The sequence below is a fragment of the Morone saxatilis genome, unplaced genomic scaffold (genome assembly GCF_004916995.1).
Source record: "Morone saxatilis isolate NCDOM2014 unplaced genomic scaffold, NCSU_SB_2.0 Contig19, whole genome shotgun sequence".
NCBI lineage: Eukaryota > Metazoa > Chordata > Actinopteri > Moronidae > Morone > Morone saxatilis.
This window is the reverse complement of record NW_023339751.1, coordinates 17,204,748-17,214,847: the sequence shown is the minus strand read 5'-3', so window position 1 is coordinate 17,214,847 and position 10,100 is coordinate 17,204,748. Positions and strand designations below refer to the sequence as shown.

Genomic DNA, 10,100 nt, shown 5'->3' with positions numbered 1-10,100 from the left:
TTGTTCACACTCAAATAACTGTGATGAAGGTGTAAACATGTTGTGACTGGTCTTCATTTAACCCTGTCAAATCTGAGTACTCCAGTTACCGCAGGTTACGTTGACCACACTAAACTCCAGCTGAGGCAACAATTACGTTTATACAATCAGTGTGACAATCCCCTTTATTTTACTGTACCCTCATATTAAAAGCAATGCATATGTAAACCTTGGTAAAGTCCAAGGTTTACTTGCTTAATGCAGTAGCACTCCACCCTCAACTGTACTTCTTGTAAATGCTTTGTCAGCTGCTCTTCTTAGAGCAGTTCTGGCTCTTAGTATCTCCTCTGTCTCTCTCTTCTTCTGTCTCTCTCTCCTCTGTCTCTCTTCCTCTGTCTCTCTCTCCTCTGCTCTCTCCTCCTCGTCTCTTCTCCCCGTCTCTCTCTCCTCCGTTCTCTCTCTCCCTCGTTCTCTCTCCTCGTCTCTTCTCTGGTCTGTCTTCTCTGTTTGTCTGTCTCTCAACACGAAGCTCCAAACACACATTTACATACACATTCACACACATACAACGTATGGGCTTATGGTGTTGACACTTGCATTTTTTCCCCCGTCTGACGCCATGACACTTACAGTATTGATCATTAGGACTGTGATGAATGGATGGACTCCACTTTAGCTAATTAATATGAGCCACTGCAGCTGCACTCAGTCAGTCAACCGGCATTAGAGAGTCAGCTAAAACGGTAGATCTGAGTGTGTTAGGTGTTAAAAGAAACGGTTTGGATGGTTTGTTTGAAGGTGACTGCAATGAGAAAATACCCCCATGATGTACCTCCGGTTGACTTTCTTTTGCGGACTGTTTAACAGGCCTTTAGAAAAGGTGACTGGCTGGAGTGTCAAAATGGCAGCAGGATTCCCCCTTGATGTTTTACCTCCACAATAAAAGTCGAAATAAACCACTGAATGTTTCTTTTTTGCATTTTGGCTACAGATTCCTTTCATAAATACAGTTCTTTCACTCCACAATATGTATTATTGCTGCAGTAGAGAGGGAAACAATGGCCGACATTGAGAAAGTAGAGTAATAACTACATTATTCTCATATTAATAAGAGACATTAACTACTTTAAAAAGGTCTCACTATAAATATGATCCTCAGCAATCACAATTACATTTCAGGTAGAACATAGACGCACAATTAAGTCTAAAGCTGAGCAGACAATTTAACCTGGGTTTTAAACTTGAATTAGTTGCCTCTGAACAATTTTAGAATTGGGCTGAAGTTGTGCCAGATGTGGGGGTTTAATGTGCAGTTTGTATTGGGGTCTCAACGCCACATTAATTGCCTGAATGATCTATCTGGCTCAGACATTTGGGCCTGTTGTCTTGCATTTTGTGCAATTCGGTGGCTCGATTTTTTCACCTGGCTGCTGTCAAAAGATCCATTATAAACTGTAGTGAGTTTATTTTAATTTTACTGATGTGGTATTTTTACATGCTGTGGCTGATCGTACTCTTGATTCAGACTCAAGATAAAAACAAACTTCACTGCAGAACAGACCAGACTTTAGAGTAGATTTATACAAAGTCATTGACTTTCTCTCTTTTTGTCATCTTTGTTGAGGATGTAGTTGTCTTGTTTGAATAAACTTTATTAAATGGACACAGAGGCGTTCCATACTTGAGCTCAGTGTGAGTCTACACATCATGGCCGGTCAATTGAGCCGGACATTGTGGGCATTAAAGTCCTATTAAAACAATCCAATGTCTAATTTCCCCTTTATTCTTATTTATTTATTTTTCATTTTTCACTACGTAAAGATCAGGTTCAAGTGCTCATTGTTTCTTTGATCTTTTTCCATGAATTTCAGCTTTCATATGACACACAGTGCTGTAAGGATTTAGTGTCTCTTTTCATTTTCTGTTAAGAAAGCAGCTTTGTGAAGAAGATACAAATCTCCGATCAGTTGATAAAACTGAGGAGGATCAATGGCTCAAGTTGTGATTCTATTAGGTGATCTTGAGCAAAGCACACAGGCCCTCTGTTGTTCCAGTGCGCCACTGTAGTCGTACTGGTTTAAACAGTAAGCAAGTTTTTGCATTTATCAGCAACTGCCAGAGAAATTACAGTTTAGTTACAGATGGTGTCTTGCTCAAAGGCACACAAACAGGGACAACACACACTGCATTTCCTACAGTCACAGCGCCGCCCTTATCTAACCTACAGAAACTGAGAGACTGTGTGGGAGGATTTTTTTTTACATGCCAAACGATTTTTACAATCCAAGTTTTACAGATTTAGGCAATGATCAAGTATCACGCACTTGGCAGGACAATTGAAGTTATTCTGACCTTCTATATTTACTGATGAAACAAAGATTAACCACATAAAGAGAACTTGAGCAAAACTGTTGCTGGAGGAATGACATCAGTGTGGGTTGGACACTTCTTACTGAGAGCTAGAAATGAGCAGGCAGCAGCACAAACGTGGTAATGTCAGGTAGGCTTGTCAACCACGTTTACTGCAGTCAGGGGATCCCCATGTTTTGAATGTTTAGGAAACTTTATAAGTATAACTCCTTCTCACATTAAATACACACAGCTCTCAGCTGATACACATAGCAAGAAAAGTTTGGGATTTTGTCAGATAAACATGATATTATCAACAAGGTCAGACTGCAAGTACAGTAGTTTACAAATCTGTAAACTCCTACCGGATGAGCTTTGCTGAGGTGGTTTCCCACCGTCTGTTAGGATGGGTGATTGTGGTGGAAACTAGCCTGATAGTCCTGTGGTGGAACAATTTCTCAATCCTGCGCCTTTGCCCTGCAAAAGAAAGAAAAATCCCCATTTTAACAGTTTGTCTGTAATTGAATACTCAAATGGATTCATTCATTTCTAGGGAGTTCTCCCCTGAATTATTTTGTTTTATTTCTATAGAAAAAAGGTCTCTAAGGATGGGTATGAGATCAACTGTCTCGTGTAGGTTTTCCTCAGCTAATTCTAGTCTCAGCTAGTTTCTTAAATTCACTTAATGGCACAGGTTTAAGTAAGTCCCAACAATGAAAGTCAGGGCATTCACAAAAGTAACCCAATGAACACATTAGCACTGTTCAGTGTTAAACCTCTCTAATACCGACAACTACGATTATGTATAAATGAATGGTGTCACACCTGTTTAATCTTGTTTTTCCTTCATCTAAACATCCTGTATCAGGACTGAATCATTCACTGCACTGTTACATGCAGCCATTACACACGCTATCATTCATACTCATTCAGACAAATGTTTGATCAAACTGTTATTCCTGTTCAAGAACTTCTGCATGTAAAATGTTGCCAGAATTCTCTCTTTGATGTTATCAAATCTTTGGCACAATATGATATCACACACTTTCAGCTGACTCATAAATGTCTCTGTGTGATTGGTTCCAAGTTTGTACGGAGGCACACACACATATATATACACACACACACACACACACACACACAGAGAGAGAGCACACTCTTATTGAGAAATACCCATTTCCGTGCGGAAATTCAAATCTCACACCAGTGCGTACACACTAGGTATATATCGGAGAGCTACTGCCAAACTGCGTCTACAAATTTTCTCACAAGAAAATTTAATTGACCCTGTTTCCACTGCCTTTTCTATCAGAGATACCAAGATGCCCTCACTGCTCGAATCAATCTTCTCTCACGTGTTAACCACTGAAAGATGCTGGATGACTACATCTTGTTTCATAATTACATGAAACATACATGGCAAATACGTCTATAGGTTTTCTACAGCCTCAATATACCTGATGTAAAAAGGCACATAACACTTAAAATGTGTAATTTTTATAACAGAAAAATGTGTTTAATCAGGGCCAATAAACACATTAAAAATTGTGTCGCATGTGTGTTAACAAAACAAGTCCTGGAAAAACAAATACATCTGGATGTGCACTACTACACAAATGGCTTAACTGCCTTTGAAAACTGTAAACACGTTTTCAAGATATCCTACTAACAGGACTGAAAACAAACATATTCCCGGCGGTAGTAACATTTTGTGCCATAAAATTTGTCATATTTTGTAAACAATGTAGTCCAGGAAAACAAAGTTTAACCCCAAAATTTTTCTATATGTTTCATTGCAATGGGAACCCTGTGTGTGTGTCTGTGTGTGTGTGTCTTTTCTTGGGTGATGTTTCTCACAGTAAAAATTCACTCACCATTCTGCATGTGCTAGTGTAGTGTTTGACACATGAGGCAATGTCTGAAAAGCCATCCCACACACATGAGACAGATGCAAAGAGGCCTTTGTGGGCAGCATTTTGACTAAACCTGTAGCCTGTTTGTACATGTGTGTGTGGGGTGTGTGACAGAAAGAAGATCTGATGTGGGTGGTCAACTGTTTCTCATCTCTCATCGTTCCTTTTTAAAGGATATTTATTTTAATTCATTTCAGCGTTATTTATATCCTTTTATATCTTTTCCACTTTCATCTCTAGCGTGCACCTTGAATTTTGAGCTGCAGCAGTGACAGTTTTCCCTCAAGGACTCATAATAAAAACATTGCTCTCAAATCATTTACGCTGCTGTAAAGTGTCTTAAAGTAATAAATAATCATCCCTCATCCTGGCCACATTTTGCATTGGAACAGCACACGTTCTGCTATTGCACATGCTACCACTACTCCTAAGTTTTATTTTATTTGCATTTGCATTGACTTCTATATTAACAGAACATGCACCTCCCACTGTCTCCCTTTTTGTTAGCTCGAATTTCAAGGTTCCTTTATATTTTCTGTCTCAGTCTCTCTCTCTCTCTGCGTTGCTTCCTCCCACGCTGTTTGGAAACCGTCGGGTCATGAAACAACAATTATGCCTGGAGGTCACTGTCTGCATCAACACACATGGCACATTACATGTCGATAACCTAAACTGAACTGTTATTAAACATATATCCTCAGGTAACCTTCAGCCCAAACCAGAGTTCATATGCTAAATGTATCACATGTTGACAGACGGATTACAAAAGATCTAAATCCCTAAATCATATGTACAAAGGGTATGAACCATCAGTGTTTTTTCACACTGCTGCAGGGTTAGTCAGGGTGATTCATGTTGATGGGAGGAGAGATAAAGTAAGCAGACTATTGTTCACTCTACACTTGAAAACAGATACAGATAGATGTAGGCATTTTGACTTAACATTTACATTATTATGTCAAATTGAATAGAAATATCTAAAGGTGGCATTAAAAATCAATACACTGTTTTATTTCCAAATCTTCAGACATTTTTCCAAATACATGTCACTTAGTCTAAAATATGGCCATAACAGAACACTCAATTACATGTAAATTTCAGTTTTTTAACACATCTAGTAATTTAATTTATCAAATTATTCTAAATTGATGTGTTAAAGTTGACAGAATTTGACATCAGACTGGGGTGGCAAGACATTTTTTCACCCAACCAACTAAATCCGCCCCTTAAAACATGGATCACGAATTGTAAACATTCATCAGCACGTTAGCTGAATTTGTTCTTCCTTGCAGTTTTCAATATTTAAATTTTCACACTTGACACTGTTGAAACGCTCATATCGAGCAGCTGTGGTTATTACGCCTCCTTTTTTAGAATGATATAAATAACTATGCTTATTTTAGTTTATTTATAACTTGCTACGTTTTAAAAGTTAATTTGAAAAACTCTATTATTGTCCCCTCCTTTATTAACATCTGTAAAGTTTAAGGTATTCCGCTCAAACTTTAGTATCAAAGTAGACACAAAAGGTTTCCTCTTATTGCACTTACATTGACACTACTTTTGCTGCTGTTATTACAACTGTTAATGAAAACTAATGGTAATAATAATAATCTCTTCTACTGCACTCATTTTGAGTACTACGACTACTAGTACTACCTCTACTCCAACCACTACTACTAATTTTACTACTATAAACAGCAAATCTCAAACTTAACAGGGGTAGAAGCAAAAACATGAAAAAATATACAATATAACCAGTCTTGCGAGAGTTACTTGAAAAATGTAAACTATTACTTATCGTAAAAGTAACTGTTACTCGACTAATTACTCAATAGAAAAAGTAATTTGTTACTCATTTAGTTTTCTTCACATAAATAAATGAAGTGCTGAGATATAATGTAGGTCTGCTGTATTTAAAAAAGAAAATGTTCTTACACCCCCTTGACATCAAGAAGGCCTCGTGACCCCTCGTAAGGTTTTGGCGACCCCTAGTGGGGCTCAAACCACTCAGATTGGGTGCCTTACGCTACAATGTCTCTGTTTTGACATCAATAGTGAGTCAATAAATGTTCAACAGTATGACTCCTCTAAAAAAAATATCCGATTTAAATGTGATTTTGTGGTGTTCATTAGAAGACCGTCTGAGACTCTCCTGTGCTCTCAATCATTTCACTGACCTTTCACACACATACATACATACATTTGGAATGTGACAGTAATTCTGTCTTGTAAAACCTGTTTTGGCACATAAACACTCTCTTTGTCAAAAATGGATTTAATATGACTCACAGCACATGGAACCAGAGAGCAGCATTATGGCGTCTTGTTATTTTATCTCCTCCAATCCAGCCTAATAAAACAATAACACAAACTACAGCCTCACAAATTACCACACAGCTGAGTCAACCTCCCCGGAGGTTCAAACCAAGCACAGAAGCTTCATGAGGAAAGAATATATCACAGACATATTTAATTACAAAATGTAGGCGTTCCTGTTGTATATTGAATTTTGTGTCAATATAATGTGTGTCAAAAGGGGTATGCATTACCCCAAAGTAGACACCGAAGGGTTGAAAGTAATAATGTTCAACTATGTATCCTCTTCCATCGTCATTTTCAGAAGGCAGAATGCTACAGTAGGAAGCAAGGGCCACGAGGCGATTAGCTTCACTTTCTATAGAGACTGTAAGCGGCGGGAAACTTGCTAGCATGGCTCTGTCCAAAGGCAGTAACGGCCAATAAAACCACAAGTTGACAATTTTACGCTAGCAAGAGTTCTAACTCGAACTTATGCAAACAGGGATGGGATAAAGTAAAGATTTTTCGATTTATTTAGCATAACTTGATGTTTATACTACTACCGCCTGTATTTTTCATGACAACAAAGAAATAAAAGATCCCCTCCGGACATGTATTAATATATAATCTGCTTGGAATAATAATGTGTGTCTGATGTAACATTGCTTTGTAAAAAATGTAGAATTTACACTTAAAAATCAGTAAAAAGTCTACTACTCCTTTCTTCCTCCTTTAAAAATTCCAGAATCAATGAATATTCAAAGTTTTCCTATTGGACACAAGATGTCTCCTACTTGACTGTAAAGTCCATTCTCAGTGGATGTGCGGTGGTGGATTCAAGTATTTACATCACACTATATAAATTGCAAACTGGATCAGAATGTATTCTAAACTATTTTTGATGTCAAAAATCATGCTGGTAGGCTCCGCCCCTAAGATCAGTTTTTAAATGAGCACAGGGAAACTTTCAGCAGATGAATGTCAAAACATGTTTCTAGTGTCAAACTCTTCACATACATAATTCTGGACGGTGAAACTAAAACATCCGTTTGTAGGGAGGAGAAGAAGAAAAACTGATTTTTGAGTGGAGGGGGACTTTAAAGTTCTACAAGTTTGGTTTTGTTGCATTTGGAAAATATTCAAAACTAGCAGTCACACAGATGAGAGGCAACTGACCAAAAGTTGATGTGTTATCATACATGTACATAAATTCTACCTACACAAAATAGTGTCAAAGGCTGCACTAAAAAGTAACACAAGTGTGTGTTGTTCCAAACGAGACACGTGCTAGAGAGGACACATCCTTTTCACCAGTAATCTGAGGCTGTGAGCGAGCAGAGGCCTCCAGTATAAATAGCATGTTGGCTGGTAAACAAAGCGGCTTCAAAAAGGAAGTGAGAGGTTTAATATCAGTGAGTTGCTGAGGCGGCGGAGCACAGGGAAAATCCAGTCATTATGTTTCAATTCTCAGTATATGCCATACTGTAGCATGTTTACATTCAGCTGAGGTTCCTATACAGGTCACTGTCAATGTCTACAACAGCAGAGTGATTCCTACAACGAAAGCTAGCAATGAAAAGCTACCAAACATGTTTCTTTTTGTCCTGGGAACCTTTGGCGTTCAACATTGTTGCAAACAAAATCACATACAACTCAGAGCAATAATTCTTGTCTACATACTGTTTACATCTCAGTGTGTTGCCCACATTATCAGCATCACTAAACATCAACACAGAGCAGAGAAACTGAAATGAAACAAGCCCACAGATAAAATATTAGTGTCTTTCTGTTTTGATAGCCCACTCACATCTCTAAGCTTTGTGCCACTGGTTTTCAGTATCTCATCTCAATTCATCATATATCCACATATTTTAACTTCAAGGTGCTCCAGAGATTTACTGTAGTACTGTGCTTACTTGCAAACTGCAAAAACTGAATCAACAGAGGCCGAAATCTTAACTTTTAGTCCAACATGGGTCAATTTTCCATAATGCAACGGACTAGTGTCTTTTAGACCCTTCTGTAAAAAAATGTCAAACATTGTGAAATGCATATTTATTGTAAAATGGGTTTGGATTTCTGTGTCTGTCCTACCCAGGCTAAAAACTGACCCAACAGATCTTAAAATTAAAATGTAAGAATGTTGGGGCGCCGGGTAAGCTCAGTGGGTAGAGCTGGCGACCCATGTACCAAGGCTGAGTCCTTGCTGCGGTGGCCCAGGATTTGAGTCCGACCTGCGGCCTTTTGCTGCGTGTCATGCCCTCTCTCTGCCCCCCTTTCCTGTCTACCTTTGGCTGTCTTTATCGATTAAACGCAATAAAAAGCCCCAAAAAATACTTTAAAAAAAAAATTAAAAAAAAGTCAGAATGTTGAAGAAACGAGGTCAGCAAACAGCAGCAGTGATGCCACCTTGACTATGTGAGAAGTCAACATCAGCTTTTTATCCCTAGATACTTTGCTCTGCATCTGCACTGTCATGTAATGCCAGATTCAGATTGCACAACGTTTCTGTCTGTTAATGTGGTCACTGTGTCAGATTAGACTATTATAGAGTCATACATTCTTGCCGTGACTTGGCTGAGACCCATCCCATGACAGACTCCTCGTAGGTGCCCGACCAATTGTAGCTTGCCATCGCTCACGACCTGCACGATGTCATCAGGAAGGACATGCTCTGGACCATCTTCCGGTTGTGATGCTGGATGTCGAGTTCAGAAAGGCCTACAAAACAAAGAAAAAAATACTTTTTACTTTACTTAAATTCCTCTGTTACACATTTCCACCCAGCAGCAGCAACATCGTTCCTCTACGCCATGTTTACACTTAAAGCACGGAAGAGCGTTCTGTGCTCCTGTTGGTCAACGTTTGGAACAAGTCACAGAAGGCAAATAATTCCAACTGCTAGTGCTAGTTTTTCTGTTGAGATGAGGCATTCACTATTCCTGAAACAAGGATAAAATTAAGAAACAGTATTTAAATAATGGGATCGAAGGATTATGCATCCAGATTGTTAGCTGAATGCAGTTAGTTATAACTATCAATAATGACTTGATTTCTACAGAATTTCTACAGAATATTACCAACTTCAGTTGAATCAGTGTATTAGTCTATACTTCTATGACACCAGTCGACAATGCTATATTATAGTGCTTTCATGGTTGCTATGGTTAATAGGTTACAGACAAGCCTTTGGCAGGATACTGGTTGGTAACTTCAAACCCCGTCATCAACGCCACTTTACACCCTTGTATGTCAACAATCTAAAATTGACTGACGTGATGTCACACTCACACACACACACACACACACACACACACACACACCCACACCCTGACACACATGTGTTAACCTGTATAACTTTTGAATGGTTGTGAAGAGCTCTGTAAATACTGACAGGATGTGTTAATCATTTAACAAGATAGGGAAAAAGATTCTAAGGTGATGTTGTGGGAGTACTTGTCTGTCATATGAACATTTCTAACAAGAAACCTATTCGCTATAACAGGATGAAAGTAGTTATTTCCACCTTTGTAAGTGACACTGCACAAAAGTACAAAA

The 10,100-nt window shown here is 38.5% G+C and overlaps 1 long non-coding RNA gene across 1 annotated transcript in view; it reads right to left on the bottom strand.

Annotated features, from left to right (window-relative positions):
- The window catches only part of LOC118329312, a 20,385-nt gene extending 11,126 nt beyond the window's left edge, over positions 1–9,259 (bottom strand). Inside the window, exons 1-2 of the long non-coding RNA XR_004796783.1 lie at positions 9,102–9,259; positions 2,694–2,805 (exon numbers count right to left, since the gene is read on the bottom strand). This is a non-coding gene — a long non-coding RNA (uncharacterized LOC118329312). The remainder of the gene's footprint in view (positions 1–2,693; positions 2,806–9,101) is intronic.
- Between the last annotated feature and the right edge of the window lie 841 nt (positions 9,260–10,100).